The following is a 17,114-nucleotide window of genomic DNA, read 5'->3' as shown; positions in this document are numbered from 1 at the left end:
CCGGGGGCACAGGGTCTGGAGGCTGCCCGGCAAACCATAAAGCCGGTAGCGCTCGGGCAGCCCTTTTCGCGTGGCTGGGAGGGAGGAGGGGGAGTTAGGGCGGGGACTTTGGGGAAGGAGCGGGGAAAGGGCGGAGTTGGGGCGGGGGCGGGGGTGTGAAAGGGGCGGGGGTAGGGCCCGTGGAGTGTCCTCTTTTTTTATTTTTTAAATAAGGTAACCCTAGGAGTGATGTGGTGTTTGTGTCTGCTCTAGGGCTCCCCTCCCAATGGTACAAAAGGGCACCTGGGCTGAGGAAGATTCCAACAAGTACTACATAATATACAATCTGTCACGCTCAAGAGTACTATATATATATATATATATATATATATATATATATATATATATATATAGACTCACAGATATGTACGCATATGTAACATGTATATATACATAAACTATAGTGTATGAATTACACTTATTTTACATATATTATATATATATATATCACATACACACATCTAATCTAATTTATGATTTTATAATACAAAAATACATTTTTAATTTGACCTCATCCCTTTAATTGGAAGAGCTTTAAGATGCTCAGATATATGTGAACATTGTGATATGTTCTTACTGGTAATCATATTACATTATATTATATATTTATTTTTGTTGCCCATGTTGAAAGAGATGCCAAAAGCAAACAAACATCACATATTTTGAAAAGTAAATCAGATTTTTAAACTTTCTTGCGCTGAATTCATTAGAATGGCAACACATCTGGGCATTTGTTTGGTTTTTCTAAAATTGGTGACTTTGAACGCGACAGCATCTGGTTGAGCTTTGCCAGTCACTTCCTGTGGATGAACAGGAGAGGGTGCTCTTCCTCTTTGTGAAGAATGACCCAGGGTGCCTGGGCTCAGCCTTGGCTGTGGTCTGTTGGTAACTGAGGAGGAAGCCTCTATCTTCTTGAAGCAGATGTGATTCCGTCTTGACTGCAGCCAGTTGGAAAGTGGAGGGGAAAAATGTGCATTTCCGTTCTTTACGGTGGAATTTTCCAACCAGCTCAGCCATGGCAGCAGGTGAGATTTGCACATGCCAGACAGTCTTGTTTTCACAGGATCCCATGTGTTTCCACCTTCTCTTGCTGCCTCTCCTCCCCAAATCTCCCTGGCAATTATTATAGGGCTGTAGTAGCACCAACAGGGGCCTGCTGTGCTAGGTGCTTGCACAGATACATGCTCCCAGCCCCTAAGGGCTTACAATTTACATAGATGAGGTGGGAGAAAGGGGCTTGCCCCATTTTAGCAGCGAGGAGCTGACGCTCAGAGATTAAGTAACTTGCGGAAGGTCACACACAGCCTCTGTGGCAGACCAGGGAATGGACTCTGGGTCTCCTGAGTGCTAACCACAGGGCTAGCCAGCCTAAGCACTGCAGGTTTCTCTTTGAGGTTCTCCAGATCTCTGACTCTCCCGGGCTCTCTATTTCTGCCCCTCTCTGTTTCGCTCAGTGGCCCGGGACCCTGTTCTCTGGAATACCAGTGAAGTCAGTGGAAGTTACCTGTATCCTGACGAGGGAGAATCTGGTCCTAGGGTGTGTATTTCTTTCATCCATTCCTCCTCCCTGGCTCCCGCTATCTCTACACTGCAGCTGCAATGAGCCTCCCAGCCCGGGTAGGCAGACTCATAGCAGAGCTAAACACAGCTGTGTGCTATTATGGCTTGGGCGGAGATGTAGCTACTGTGCTCAGACCAGGGACCGGGTGGGCTCTGAGCTGCCACCCAAGTTCAAGTAGCCACACGGTTATTTTTAGCGCGCTAGCTCGAGCCCAGCTAGCATGAGTCTGTCTACCCGGGCTGGGAGGCTCACTGCCAGCTGCAATGCAGGCAGACCCTGTCTGTCTGTCTCTGCACCTGTCTGTCTGTCTGTCCATTGCCTTTCCTATCCCTCATGTGCCCCTTTCCTTTTCTCCAGCAGGCTGTGTCCTGTTGGGAGGCCAGGTGGTACAGGAGGTTCAACCCTGCTCTGCCCAGACCTTGAAATCAAGAACCCCAGCTCAGGAAGCTCTGCCACTGCTCTGTGCCCTTGACCAGGTCCCTTCACCGCTAGGTGTTTCCCGTGCTATAGAACAGGGATACTTCCACTCCTGTGTGCAACACGGGAGGAAAAGAGCTAGCCCGCTTCGCCATGTGACTGTCTAGAATTTCAGCTCTAATTTCTACAAACAACCTTACCTCTACCCCCTCCACCCTGACCTCCCTATACTTGCCTCCCAGAGACATTCATCTAGCCACACACCAAGCCTTTCACGATATTTCTATTAGCCACATACCCTGAATGGAACATCCCAGAAGGCATTCTGAAATTTCCCAGAAGCCACTGCTTCAGGGAGTTGTGCCTGGTACTACTGGATCGGTACCCAGAATGCAATGCAACCACAGTGTAGTCGACAGTCGGCATGGACACAGGGTAAAACTGCACCTGCAACTGCAACACTAGTATGGACATACTGCTCCATGGGTGCTTCTGCCGGGGCTGACCCACCAGTTCAGTTACCAATGGCTCAGCTCTCTGGTGCGGATGTTGCATGGTATTAACAGCACTCAGCTCTCACTGGGGTGCAGAGCACTCAGCACTTTTCAGGATAAGGCCTGTTGTTTCACACCCTTTGCGCCAGCCCCCAGCTATCTCACCTGTTTTGCTATGCACAACCCTCGATCCAGGCCAAAGGGGGTCTCATACAAATCTGAGCATGGGTCTCTGGGGGAAGGGAATGAGATGAGCTCCTGTGACTCCAGGGAGATGTGGCAGCTGAGTCTGTGCTGGAGTTTGAGATCTGAGGCAAGAACTGGTTTCATGACGCTGGGGAGGGCGGTTGGTCTGGGAGGAGCTTGGAAGAATGGGGCTGCTCAATACTATGGAAGGAAAATGGAACAGGTGACCTTTAAATCCCTTCTGGCATCTGCAGGGTAATTAATGCTTCTCCTGGAGAGGGTCAAACTGCAGCAAGGACAGCAACTGGCATTCAGCTCAGAGAAGGCTGTTGGCACTAAGCACACCCCTGACATGGGCATCAGCTTTAGGAGAACTGGGTTTAACCCCTGTTTCCCTCTTATGTGTAAGTGACAGATAGGTACAGCTCCCTAACCATCTGGGAGGCAGGTACTGTCCCATTCCCCATGTTAAAGATGGGGAAACAGGCACAGAGAGGGGACAAGGTCACAGAATGAGTCAGTGGGAGAACTGGGAATAAAGTTGTCTGTTGTAACCACTAAACTACACTGCTCACTGGGGAGGCAGGATGAGGATGATGACCTTGTCTCTGGCCTGTTTCAGCAATTTCCAAATCGCCAGGGCTGCTAAAACCACTGATGCTGGTTCCATGGAATAAGTTTATATTTTAAATCGCTACACATGCTAACATGAGGCTGTCTTGAAAAAAAGTCAAATCCCAAGAAGCACAATAACTAGGTTACTCCGGCTGGGGTTGATCCACAGCATAGAAGCTCCAAGGGGTGTGGGATAGGGTATGGAGCTGGACAAGCCATTTAACATCTTGGGGCCTCAGTGTGAAAGTTCCTGCAGAGGTGTGAACTGGGATAGCTTCAATGCATTTCATGGGTTAAGGCCCACAGTCTCCAGCTGAAAGAGGCCTCTGGGGAGGTGGAATGTAAAGGTGGGGGTGGGAGTTGCCATAGGACCATAGCTTTATATCTCACCAGTAGAAGAATGGGGATCCTTCTAGACCACCTTGATTACCTCCCCAGGACTCTCTGGAGGCAGTTGTAAAGGAGCTGTAAACAGATTACTCTCTCCACCAGAAGATCTGCTCATCAGCCCAGCACTCTGCAGCTCCGTGGTCTTCTCCTTCTTCCCATGCCACTTCATTTGAGTGTATGGTTTTGGTAGCAGCTTATCACAGAGCAGCCATCTCTGTTTTCAGTGAACAAACCCAGCCAAGCTGTACATGCTTCTTGTTTGTTTGTTGTTTCCATTTAATTTTCCACAAGCAGCTGGAGAAGATGATTCCACAATGACCACAGGGGTGAAACCTAACCACCCCAGCCATGCTACATGCAGGATGGGGCCAGCCAAGACAGCTGCAGTGGCAAGAGGCAGCAGCCATAACAAAAAGACTGTTTGTTTACCCTGGGCCACTAGCACACTCACAGAGGAGACCGGGGCATGTGCCAAGCCACAGTGTCTGGCAAATAAACCACTAGAGTAAGGAGCACACAGGAATTGGAATCTGTGGCTTCTACAGAGCAAGGCAGTCAGTGCATGAGCAAGGCTGCGTCTCAGAGGAGAGACAGCTCCTGGCATCAGAACAGAGGCGTGTCAGAGTCCCTGGTTTAAAGGAGGGGGCCGGCTGCTTCTGTTTGGGTTTCCACATGCTGGGCCAGAGTCACGGCTCACTTACATGAGCAGGACCCAGCTGAATCTCCAGTGGTGCTGTCCTGGGGGTGGTGATTAGAATCAGGCTCACAGGCTCCCATGATTTATGAGGGTGTGTCTCCCCTCAGTGATGTTATCCAGACCCACTGACGGACCCATGGGGGTGAAGCCCAGCGGTGAATGGCTGAAGGGGCCCAGTTTTCAAATGTGGGTGGTAAAGGAGGACCTAGGAGTCCTACCTATGGGTGCTTAGCCCATCGTATAGGCTAGTGCTACTCGGGGGGTGTAGGGTATGTCTATACTGCCGGCTGTTTGTGAGTGGAGCATGTGAAGGCACCCGTACCCCCACAGTCCACACGCACAGCCTTAAATGCATGTCTGAGGTAGTAGATTCCAAGCTGGAGAGTTCATCTGGCACATGTGGTCAGATGCATGGCTTGAGCTGTGACCTGTCCCTTGATGTCCATGTTGCAGTGTGGTGACAGCAAAAGCACAGATACTTGGGCTGAAGTGTAGATAGTCCTCCACTGCTTTCCCCACAATTCCCTGTCCTTGTATCTTCTGGGGCTTCTCCATACAAACTTCCCACGTGCCCTCTATGCACTGGCAGCTACCTTGACATTTAACCCTTTGTTTCCCACACGCTCCACTCTCTTGTCATTCTCTGACATGCGTGCTGCGGTGGATTGAGCACCTCACACAGTTGGATTGCAAAGCCATGCTTACAAACCACAAATCTGTCAGTGAGCCCTGTCTGTGACCCTGCTACTCAGAAATCGAGCAGGCACTTGGCACTGCCCAAGCCCAGAGCCCACCATTGCCCAGGGTGTCAGCCTGAACCTGACCTGTCTGATGATCAAGTCCAGTGGGTGACACCGTGGTGGAGTCCCAGGAACAGGATCAGACTGTGAACCTGGAAGCTCAGGGTCAGCCTATTCATCTGGTTGGGCTAGCGGGTGTCCTGGGGCTATTTTCCAAGGACCTGCTTGGGGATGAAGCTGAGGAAGAGCTTGGAGAGATTCCTGGCCAGGAATCTGATCCCAGCCTGGTAGGTGCCACCCACTGTGTCTGTCATTGTATTGGAGGGGAACTGGATCTGTAAAATGGAGGGATTTCCAGATTATGGCCAATGGAATTATTGTCATGGAGGACGTGCCATGTGTTGGGGGTGGTTAGTTGGTTTAAGGTGGAAGCCATGTCATTCCCTTGGCCTGTCCTTCTTTCCTCCCTGCCCCGGATCACATGTGATCCAGAACAGGTGTCGAGCAGAGAGAGAGAGACCTAGTACCGATTCCTTAAAACGCCCTTTGCTTTTTGAAAAGGAATTACTGGCTCCCAGGCTGGCTGAGCTGGCTGAGTCCTCAGTGGGCAAATTCCCTAAATCTCCCCTTGGCCTTTTGGTCTGGTCAAGAACAGATGGACCTAAGATCCCAAATGCTGGGCTTGGCCATCTTATGTGTCCAGTGAGTCCCTAATGGGGACCTCTGTGCCAATTATAACAACACTGGGCATATAGTGCCCTCTGCCAAGGAGCTGCCAAAGGCCAGGCATTGAGTTAGGAGCCCATACCCCTGGGGTGGGGACAGGCCTGCACTCCTTGTTTAACCCACAGACCAAATTCCCTTCTGACCTTTTCCAGGGAGGGGCAGGCCAGTGAGGCCAGGGTTAGTGCTCGGGGTCAACTGAGGCAACAATGTGAGAATTCTAGGATTCATTGACTCTGGAAGCTGAATTATTCTCGCACTCCAGGTCAAGGCCCCAATTCCCCTGGAGGTCAGGGCTACCTCTGTGTCCTGGTGCTGGGTGGTGGGTGGGATGAAGTGCCCATGATTATGCAGCAAAGAGGCATGCTGATCTCTGGGTGCTCTGCTGTGAACCAGAGCTCCTGGCTGTGATAGTTCATGCCCTAGACCGGTGTGAGGGTATTGGTAGAGATCCTGGAAGGCTAAACATTTCTCTCGAGGTCCAAGTCCATGATAGCTCTGCTGGTTAGGCCAGGGGCTCATCCTGGCAGGAGAGCATTGGGGAAGTGACTGGCCATATGCAGAATGGCCCAGTGGGTCTGTGAGGGTGTGTATCTGAGGTAGGATGCATGGAGACAGGTCTGGAGAGATCTCCTCCCCTACCCTCCACAGGGACTTGGGTGTGAGAAAGTAACAGCAAGGGAATAGGCTACCCCTGAGCTCTGTGCTGACTTGGGATCCTCTTGGAAGGCCAGCTCCTCTCCCAGCTCACTTCCCTCCCCAGCAGCAATGCCAGGGCTCTTACCTGAGGGCGCAGTCACATAAGGGGCAGGAGACTGAAGTGGCTTCAGTGCAGTTGGCTGCTGCTGTTGGTTACATCCTCCCCTGTCTTTGTGCAGACTGGGCCTTCCCGAGGATGCCCCCTCCTCTCTCCCAGCCCCCACTGCTCTGGTATCTCCCAGCCCCTTCCCAGGTTGGCTCTCTTGGCCTGGGGAGTTGGTGTCATCTGCAAATATGATCCTGGTTGAAGTTATACCACATGGCAAAGAAAGGCGTGCGGGCAGCTGCCATGCATGGGGCATGGAGAGGCTTGGGATGCAGGAAGAAGAACAGGAGTACTTGTGGCACCTTAGAGACTAACAAAGTACTCCTGTTCTTCTTTTTGCGGATACAGACTAACACGGCTGTTACTCTGAAACTTGGGATGCAGGGTAACTGGTGGAAGGAGCCTCTGGGAACTCCTGGAGAGCACTGGACTACGCTACAACCAACATGGCGCCTCACTGCTTTTTGACTAAAACGCTTCACTGATGGGGCAGTGGGGGTGCCGCAGCCCCTCTGGAAATGCCCCATGAACAAGAACCATTAGGCTGCCACACAGCTCCTGCTACACCCCTTGATAGGCTGGCCCCTGATGGGTATCACATGCCTTGCCTCTCTGTACGATGCACAGCAATAACAACAAGGCACCCCCTGCCACCTCCTCACCACACCCGCCAGCCCTGGAGCACTGTCACCCTGACCCATGCACCAACTTCACCTGGCTAGGGAACTCAACGGGCATTTCTGGGATGATGCCAGGGCTGAAATCATCCCAGGGCAGGGAGAATGTACTGCATGGAACCCAGCTGCTGCTTGGCACACAGCAGAGGTCTCACAAATGCCCATGTATGTGCAAACCCCCAGCATATCAGTTGGTCGCCCCAATCTACCCATAGTGTCTGACTGTTGGCCTGTCTGATCCTGGCAGTCTACTTACAAATTGGTATTAGTGGCACTAATAAAGTAGTTAATGTTGTGACTAAAAACTCACCTTATTTCCAGTCACCAGGGATTCCCGCAGAAGTACAACAGACCATTGGAACTCTCCCTTTCAAGGCTGTGTCTTACTCGCCTCGAAGACAGACGAAGCACTGCATGCATTAAAAGATTCTAGGGCACTGTTGAAATCCCTGGGCCCATGTACACGCCTAACAAAACAAAGATCAGTCACCAGTCAGTTAAGGACTTAATTGCCAGGGAAGCTATTTCTTGTCTCTATCAGGCTGCTATTATTGTTGGATGTATTATCTGTATTACCATAGTGCCTAGGAACCTCAGCCATGGAGTAGGACCCCGCTGTATCAGGCACTATACAAACCCAGAACTGAAAGATGATCCCTGCTCCAAGGAGCTCAGAATCTTGACAAGCTGGAACATCAGCTGGTATCACCAATTCACCCCCGTCCCTACAATGCACATCACCTGAGGGTCATAGAGTCATAGATTATAAGGCCAGAAGGAAACACTGTGATCATACAAGGGCCCTCCTGTACAACACAGGCCACAGGGCTTCCCTGAATTAATTAATTCCCAGCAGATCTGTTAGAAAAACACCCATCTTGATTTTAAAATTGCCAGTGATAAAAACTCCACCACAACCCTAGGTAAATTGTTTTAATGTTTAATTACCCTCACTGTGAAAAATGGGCACCTTATTTCTGGTCTCTTCCTATCTTCCACCAGGGGCAATCTGCCATAAGTAGCATCTCCTGCATGCCACCTCCCAGTGCTGGACTGGTGGCCTGGACAAAGGGGGCCGTAGTGAGGAAGTGCTGGGTGCATCATCACGGGAATGGCTTCTGGCTTGCACAGATGTGATTGTAGTAGTATGAAAGGTGCTGTGATGCTTCCCTGACAGACAGCGGGTATCTCTGTATAATAGATGACTCCACAGCTTGGAACAGCTCTACAGACAAGCCAGCCTGCCTTATTTTATTTTGTAAATTAACAGCCAGAAACTTCCTCACTCAGGTCCCTGGCCAGCTGCCATTGCATGTGGAGGCTGAGACAAGCTATGCCATACTTTAATTACACTGATTAATTTCAGAATACCAGTTTCAGCACAGCATCGGGCAGAGTGGAGGAGGTTACGGGAACTGGTAACACAAATGAATTGTTGTACTGTCCTCTCACCTCATCTGCTGCCAGGGCACCCGCTCCCGCTGATCTGGCCCCATGCTCATTAGCTCTCTGATGTCATCTCAGCTGATCAGATGCCTTTGGTGTTCAGCACTTTGCTGGGATCCGGGTGCTGGGACAGGACTGGATTCAAGTCAGAACATGAAGGGGAAGGTACTCGGGGAAGTGAGGGGCTGTGATCCATGAAACCGAGGCCCAGATTCACAGAGGTATTTAGGCTCCAAACCTCCTTTGTGGAGTTGATCCAGAAAGCCTAACAGTACCCTGTCCTTCCATAGGAGGATCTCAAAGCACATCCTGACCATTAGTCCTCACGACCACTCTGGGAAATTGAGACACTGAGGGGGAACATGACTTGCCTGTGGTCACACGGTAAGTCAATGCCAGAGCTGGGCACCTGCCACTCAGATCACCCGATTGCCTGTTCTGTGCTTGAAACACCCTTTTGATGGGCAAGCAGAGGCTGGGGGTGTTAGTGCACGCTGGGCTTGGTGGCATTGCAGGAACAGGCCTTTGCCATGGGGCAGGAAGGGGCTCATTACAGCCCACAGTCACAGGCAGAGAGCTGCATTGCAGCAACAGGCAGGAGACAGGCGGATTACTGACAGGGAAGCTTGGGATGCTGGGATTCAAGGGCTCCCCACAAACTTCCTTGGTGACTTCAGGCAAGCCCCTGAGCCTTTCTGCGCCTCAGTTCCCCAGCTGTACAGTGGTATAGCAGCTTTGCCCTACCTCCCAGGGGTGTGTGAGGATAAACACATTAAGGATGGTGAGGGGCTCAGATGCTGTGGCTGTGTGGGCCAGAGACATAGCAAAAGAACATAAGAACGGCCATACTGGGTCAGACCAAAGGTATATCTAGCCCAATATCTTATCTTCCAACAGTGGTCAATGCCAGGTGCCCCAGAGGAAGTGAACAGGTAATCATCAGGTGATCCATTCCCTGTCACCCATTCCCAGCTTCTGGCAAACAGAGGCTAGGACACCATCCCTGCTCATCCTGACTAATAGCCATTGATGGACCTGTGCTCCATGAATTTATCTAGTTATTTTTTGAACCCTGTCATAGTCTTGGCCTTCACAACATCCTCTGGCAAGGAGTTCCACAGGTTGACTGTGCGTTGTGTGAAGAAATATTTCCTTTTTTTTTGTTTTAAATCTGCTGCCTATTAATTTCATTTGATGACCGCTAGTTCTTGTGTTATGAGAAGGAGAGAAGGAAGTTAATGGCCCATTTGGGATCCCTGCATAAGAGACACTCATGCAGTGTAACATCTTGTTCCCCCTCCTGTGGTCCCAGGGGGATTTCCCTCCTGACCCATGGGAGGTGGTGAGTAACAACAGTACAAAACTCTAGTGGCAAGGCAGGGGCGACACTGTCCTCTTACTGAATTCACCAGGGATATGTAGGATTAGATCATGCCTTTAGCCGAGCCCTAGCCAAGGAGTAAGACATGCCCTGTGTTGTCCAAGAAGTAGCTCTGGAGGACAGTGTTCCTCACAGATGCCCTTTGGTGAAAGGATCCCTGGCCTGCTATTGTCTTGCTCTGGGAGGTGGAGGGATAGTACTGTGCTCACAGTGGTGATTTAGCCACTGGGCCAACGGGGCCTGTGCCCAGGGGTCCTGGCCAATTGGGGGGGCCCTGGAAAAATGGGCACCCCCGCACCCAACCCACTCCGCCCGCCCGGTGCTCCTGCCAGTGAGTAGGGCAAGCCCTGTGCGCAGCTCCACTCCTCAGCAGGAGCCTGGGGGGATTGCAGACGGAAGGGGTATGGAGGGCCCCCACTTGCTAGGGCCGAGGGCCCCACAAAAGCTTAATCCACCTCTGTGTGCTGCAAGCCAGGGCCACCAGCACATTGCTTTTCCCAGCTCAGCAGCTCTAACCAGGGAGGAGTGGAGAGGGACCGAAGATTTCATACATGCCCCCCACTGCCTACACACCTGCTTTGGGAGGGGATGGGCCTTCTGCCAAGGTGAAAGCAACCCACGTGTGGGGGCAGGAGAGAGCTTCTTATTCTTTCTTCCTCCCTAGCACCATCATGCAATCAGAGTCCCTCAATAACTACAGCAACACCAGTTTGTTAAGCAGGCCCAGCACTACTGGGAGGGCAAAGGGGGTGTTTGCCCTCCCCAGATGTTCGTCAAGGGGCCCAAGTTATTGTCAGAAAGGCCAAAATAAGTACAGCTTTATCCTGTATTAAGCAACAGATTGGAGAATCATCATCCTTTCTAGAAATGATAAACCTCAGGAAACTACTGAACCAGAAGCCAAATGTTACCTATTTAACCACTTAAACTCCAGGATTTTCCAGAAGTCTAAGTAGCCCCTGGACTCCTGGAAGATTGTTTGTTTTTCAAATAGCCACATCCAGGGCCCTCAAAATACCCACGTCCCCTCCAATAATGGGACCCTAGAACTGGTCCTGTTGTTCAGGGCTCCCTGCTGCATGGTACATCCCTTGTTGGATAGACAAATGGCTGAAGCAGTTCTGAAGGGATTAGAACAATGGTGTTTAGGGTTGCCAAGTGTCGGTTTTCAACCGGAATGCCCGATCGAAAAGGGACCATGGTGGCTTTGGTCAGCACTGCTCACTGGGCCGTTAAAAGTCCAGTCAGCGGTGCTGTGGGTCTCAGGCAGGGTAGTCCCTACTAGTCCTGGCTCCGCACTGCACCCGGAAGTGGCCAGCATGTCCGACTCCTAGGTGTGGGGTGTGATGTTCCCCTCTGGTGTTATCTGGACCGGTGATTGGCTAGGTCACTCCAATTCTTGACTATGGGAGCCAGCCTTACCCTGCTCTGCTGTGAGAACCCCCACTCCTGGGCTGTTCACACACAGCCTCTGGCATGTAAGCTGCTCCTTGGATTGTGCAACCGAATGACACTAGCCAATATCTCCAGTCCCACACACAACCCAAGGAATTTCCGTCTTTCAGTATCTAGTTATGCGCACTGGATGCTGCAAGTTTATATGAGTTTGTCAATTTAACTAAGAAATTGATATGTACAAGGCTTGATATCCCAAGGGGAGTCTCTGACACACTTCAAACCAAATGCACTGTTTCAGGTAGAATAAACAAACAAATTTATTAACTACAAAGATTTTAAGTGATTATAAGACAAAGCATAACAAGTCAGATTTGGTCAAATGAAATAAAAGCAAATCACATTCTAAGCTGATCTTAACACTTTCAGTGCCCTTTCAAACTTAGATGCTTCTCATCACAGGCTGGCTGGTTGCCCTTCAGCCAGGCTCTCCCCTTTGATCAGTGCTTCAGGCGCTTGGTGGTGATGTCTGTACACAGAGGTGGAAGAGAGAGGAAGAGCATGGCAAATGTCTCTCCCTCCTGGCTTCCCCCCCGGCCCTCTTCAGAGTCAGGTGATCATTACCTCATCACAGTCCCAAACTGACAATAGGAAGGGGGGTGACTCACTCGAGAGTCCAACAGATCCTTTGGCACCTTAAAGACTAACAGATTTATTTGGGCATAAGCTTTCGTGGGTAAAAACTTCTTCAGAAGTGAGGTTTTTATCCACGAAAACTTATGCCCAAATAAATCTGTTAGTCTTTAAGGTGCCACCAGACTCCTTGTTGTTTTTGTAGATACAGACTAATAAGGCTACTCCCTGATATTCAACAGATCCTTTGTTGTTGCCTAGGCCAGTGTCCTTTGTTCCTGTGAGGCTGGGCTGGGTTTGTCCCATACATACCCTGATGAGGTGTTAACTGTGTCTCTGCTCTTGAAGAGTTTTTTCCTGGGCTTGCTTTAAGCCATGAGGACACATTTTCAGCCTCATAACTATAATCTTGAAATTACAACCTATAACATTATTATAATATTGCTGTAACAGCGATTACTATAACATTACCATAACAACAATGCTCAGTACATCATGAGCCTTCTGAAGACACCCGACAAACTTTGCATTAGATACCACACAATCATATTATAAGGATGAACATGGGGATGTAGGGTGTTCCCACGAAGTACAGAATGGCACAGGGGGGCCACAGGGAACCATGGCCAATGGGAGCTGGGGGAGCAGTGCCTGCAGGCGAGATCAGTGTGCGGAGCCTCTTGGCCCCCACACCTAGAAGCTGGACCTGCTGGCTGCTTCCGGGGCACAGTGCAGAGTCAGGACAGGCAGGGAGCCTGCCTTAGCCCAGCTGTGCCGCTGACTGGGAGCCATCCGAGGTAAGCCCGCCCTCCAACCCCGAGCCCCAAACCCCTGTCCCAGCCCTGAACCCCCCATACCCAGAGACCATCTCCTGCACCACAAACTTCTCATCCCCAGCCCCACCCCAGAGCCTGCATCCCCAGCCGGAGCCCTCACCCCCCCACACCCTAACCCCCTGCCCAAGCCCAGACCCAACTCCCACATCCTGAACCCCTCTTTCTCGGTCCCACCCCAGAGCCCAAACCCCCAGCCCAAAGCCCATACCCCCTCCCACACCCCAACCCCCTATCTCAACCAACAGCCCCCTCCCACATTCTGAATCCCTTGTCCCCACCCCCCAGCCTGGAGCCCCCTCCTGCACCCCAAACTCCTCTTCCCCAGCTCTACCCCAGAGCCTGCACCCTGTCCTGTACCCCAACCCCCTGCCTCAACCTGAAGCCCCCTCCCACACTCCGAATCCTCGGCCAGCCCCCTCCTGCATCCCAAACCCCTCATCCCCGGCCCCACCCCAGAGACCGCACCCCGAGCCTGAGCCCTCACCCCCTTCTGCACCGCAACTCCCTGCCCCAGCCCGGAGCCCCCTCCTGCACCCTGAACCCCTGATTCCTGGCCCCACCCCAGAGCCCACACCCCCAGTTAGAGCCCTTACCCCCTTCTGCACCCCAACCCCCCTGCCCCAGCCCAGTGAAAGTGAGTGAGGGTATGGGAGAGCCAGCCACTGAGGGAGGGGGAATGTAGTGAGTAGAGGGTGGGGACTCAGGGCAGGGGCGGGGCAGGGACAGGGCTAGAGTGTTCAGTTTTGTGTAATTAGAAAGTTGGCAACCCTAGTGCTGCTAGGAAGTCTATGGAGCCCAAAGCACAATCATCAGCCCAGCCAGTGAACCACGCTCAGCTCCTGACTGGCTGCCACATGGGAAGGAAAGAGCAGGCCAATGGTTTCATGAACAAATCTCTCCCCCCCTCCCCCCCCCCGCTCTGCTTGAACAAGTTAATATTTGGAACATCGCAGGAGCATGGAGCAATGTCCACCCAGCAGTCATCTGGTAAAATTACAGAGCAGACCATCTGCAGGTGGCTTACAGGCCTAAGTGGAAGGCTCTTGTTTGGGTTGCAAGAAGTGCTTGATTCAAATGCTGCACAAGGCTGGTGTATGTTATGGCTGGTTGATGCCTTTGGGTGAGGGTTTCAGGCCTGAGCTATGCAGAAGGTCAGACTAGATAATAATAATAACACTGGTCTACAATTTTTGAGAAGTCGTCTGCTTCAGAAATAAAATGTGCTATTTATTATGATTTTTGATGTGCTGAATTCAAATATGACAATTAAAACAACTGTTTGGCTACTGTTTCTAAGATATTTAAGTTTTTACATTTTATGTCTATGTATATTGTGTAGATAGTAGAGTTTAAATCATAAATTGTAAACCTAGATCTTTTCATGTGTTTATGGTTGCTTTACATGATAATATTTCACCTGTCCTGTTTATGTAACACTTTAAAAATCAGCAAAAGGGTTATATAAATAAAATTTATTATGAAACAAAAGGCAAAAAACTATTATGTACATAGTTTAGTCCTATTCAGTGTCTACTCGGCGCTTCTTGGCTTGTCTCTTGTATTCATTAAATGGAGCATCTCTTGTCACTGTCCAGCAATAGTCTGCAAGCATTGATGGGCTCCATTTGCCCTGATAGCGGCATTCTCCATTGTTGCAATGTTCTGGTGAAATCGCTCGCCGTGCTCGTCACTCACTGCTCCGCAGTTCGGTGGAAAAAAATCTAGATGAGAGTGCAAAAAATGTATGTTTAGTGACATGTTGCAACCAAGGCTTTTGTACGCCTTGAGGAGGTTTTCCACCAACAACCTGTAGTTGTCTGCCTTGTTGTTTCCGAGAAAATTTATTGCCACTAATTGGAAGACTTTCCTTGCCGTCTTTTCCTTGCCACGCAGTGCATGGTCAAATGCATCATCTCGAAGAAGTTCACGAAGCTGAGGACCAACAAAGACACCTTCCTTTATTTTAGCTTCACTTAACCTTGGAAATTTTCCACAGACGTACTTGAAAGCTGCTTGTGTTTTGCCAATGGCCTTGACAAAGTTCTTCATCAGATCCAGCTTGATGTGTAAGGGTGGTAACAAAAACTTCCTTGATGGAACAAGTGGTGGATGCTGAACACTTTTCCTCCCAGGCTCCAATGACTGTCGGAGTGGCCAATCTTTCCTAATGTAGTGGGAATCTCTTGCACGACTATCCCATTCGCAGAGAAAACAGCAGTACTTTGTGTATCCAGTCTGCAGACCAAGCAAGAGAGCAACAACCTTCAAATCGCCACAAAGCTGCCACTGATGTTGGTCATAGTTTATGCACCTCAAAAGTTGTTTCATGTTGTCATAGGTTTCCTTTGTATGGACTGCACGACCAACTGGAATTGATGGCAAAACATTGCCATTATGCAGTAAAACAGCTTTAAGACTCATCTTCGATGAATCAATGAACAGTCTCCACTTATCTGGATCGTGAACGATGTTGAGGGCTGCCATCACACCATCGATGTTGTTGCAGGCTACAAGATCACCTTCCATGAAGAAGAATGGGACAAGATCCTTTTGACGGTCACGGAACATGGAAACCCTAACATCACCTGCCAGGAGATTCCACTGCTGTAGTCTGGAGCCCAACAGCTCTGCCTTACTCTTGGGTAGTTCCAAATCCCTGACAAGGTCATTCAGTTCACCTTGTGTTATGAGGTGTGGTTCAGAGGAGGAGGATGGGAGAAAATGTGGGTCCTGTGACATTCATGGTTCAGGACCAGAAGTTTCATCCTCTTCCTCGTCTGACTCAAGTGAGAATGATTCTGATGCATCAGGAACTGGGAGTCCTTCTCCATGGGGTACTGGGCGATAGCTGATGGAATATTTGGATAATGCACAGTCCACTTTTTCTTCTTTGACACACCTTTCCCAACTGGAGGCACCATGCAGAAGTAACAATTGCTGGTATGATCTGTTGGCTCTCTCCAAATCATTGGCACTGCAGAAGGCATAGATTTCCTTTTCCTGTTCAACCACTGGCGAAGATTTGTTGCACAAGTGTTGCAGCATATGTGTGGGGCCCACCTCTTGTCCTGATCTCCAATTTTGCAGCCAAAATAAAGGTGATAGGCTTTCTTAACCATAGTAGTTATAGTGCGCTTTTGTGATGCAAAAGTCACTTCACCACAAACATAGCAGAAGTTATCTGCACTGTTCACACAAGTACGAGGCATCTCTGCTCACTTTGGCTAAACAGAAATGTGTCCCTTTGCAAAATCAAACACTGACAAATAAGAGAGCACGACACTGTATGATTTCTAGAGCTGATATAGGGCAATTTGTTCAGCAGAGTGATGTAAGCTTCGTTATGATTGCATCATCCATGACTTCTAGGAATAACATGATGCAATTCATATCATGTATGATGCAATACCAGCTTCAGATTGCATTATTCATCGTTTTGCCTGAAAAGCAAGTACTGTCCAAACCCAGTCATAGATTTAGTCATAGATCCAGTCAAAGATGTATTTTAGTCATTTCTGGTTTAAATTGAGATCCCTTCCCTTTATAACTCACTTATCCTCCGCCATTCCCAAGTCAAGGGTCGTATATACTGACCCATAGCATATCTTGAAAACTAGAGCCAATCAACAATTTTAAGCATCATTTTTGTTCTCAGTGACCCAGAATTAGTAAAGTTTGACTACATTTATTTTAGAAGCATTTTGGCTGTAGAGCAGTGTAATTAATGGAGATATCCTATTTCCTAGAACTGGAAGGGACCTTGAAAGGTCATCAAGTCCAGCCCCCTGCCTTCACTAGCAGGACCAAGTACTGATTTTGCCCCAGATCCCTAAGTGGCCCCCTCAAGGATTGGACTCACAACCCTGGGTTTAGCAGGCCAATGCTCAAACCACTGAGCTATCCCTCCCCCCATGAGCATCATGGCCTGAGAATATCATGGCCTGGTAACCAGGGTGGGCCAAGGGAGGCTGTGAGTGACTAGGTGGGAGACAGATTATCAGCAGATGGGTGTAGGCAGGTCAAATCTGAGTAAATGGAGATGCTGGATCTCTAAACCCTTTGATCAAAGAAGCAGCAAG

At 49.9% G+C, this 17,114-nt stretch overlaps 1 protein-coding gene across 2 annotated transcripts in view; it reads right to left on the bottom strand.

Moving 5' to 3' along the window:
• Positions 1 to 17,114, bottom strand: part of TBC1D24 (TBC1 domain family member 24) — a 168,492-nt gene that overhangs the window by 139,935 nt on the left and 11,443 nt on the right. The window contains exons 2-3 of one of the 2 annotated variants that reach the window (XM_034783313.1): positions 8,797 to 8,925; positions 7,655 to 7,811 (exon numbers count right to left, since the gene is read on the bottom strand). The gene's annotated coding sequence lies outside the window, so the exon portion shown is untranslated. The remainder of the gene's footprint in view (positions 1 to 7,654; positions 7,812 to 8,796; positions 8,926 to 17,114) is intronic. The other variant, XM_034783314.1, reaches the window with a different exon arrangement.

The sequence above is a fragment of the Trachemys scripta genome, chromosome 10 (assembly GCF_013100865.1).
Source record: "Trachemys scripta elegans isolate TJP31775 chromosome 10, CAS_Tse_1.0, whole genome shotgun sequence".
Taxonomy (NCBI): domain Eukaryota; kingdom Metazoa; phylum Chordata; order Testudines; family Emydidae; genus Trachemys; species Trachemys scripta.
The sequence above is the reverse complement of the archived record's forward strand: the minus strand, read 5'-3'. Positions and strand labels throughout refer to the sequence as shown.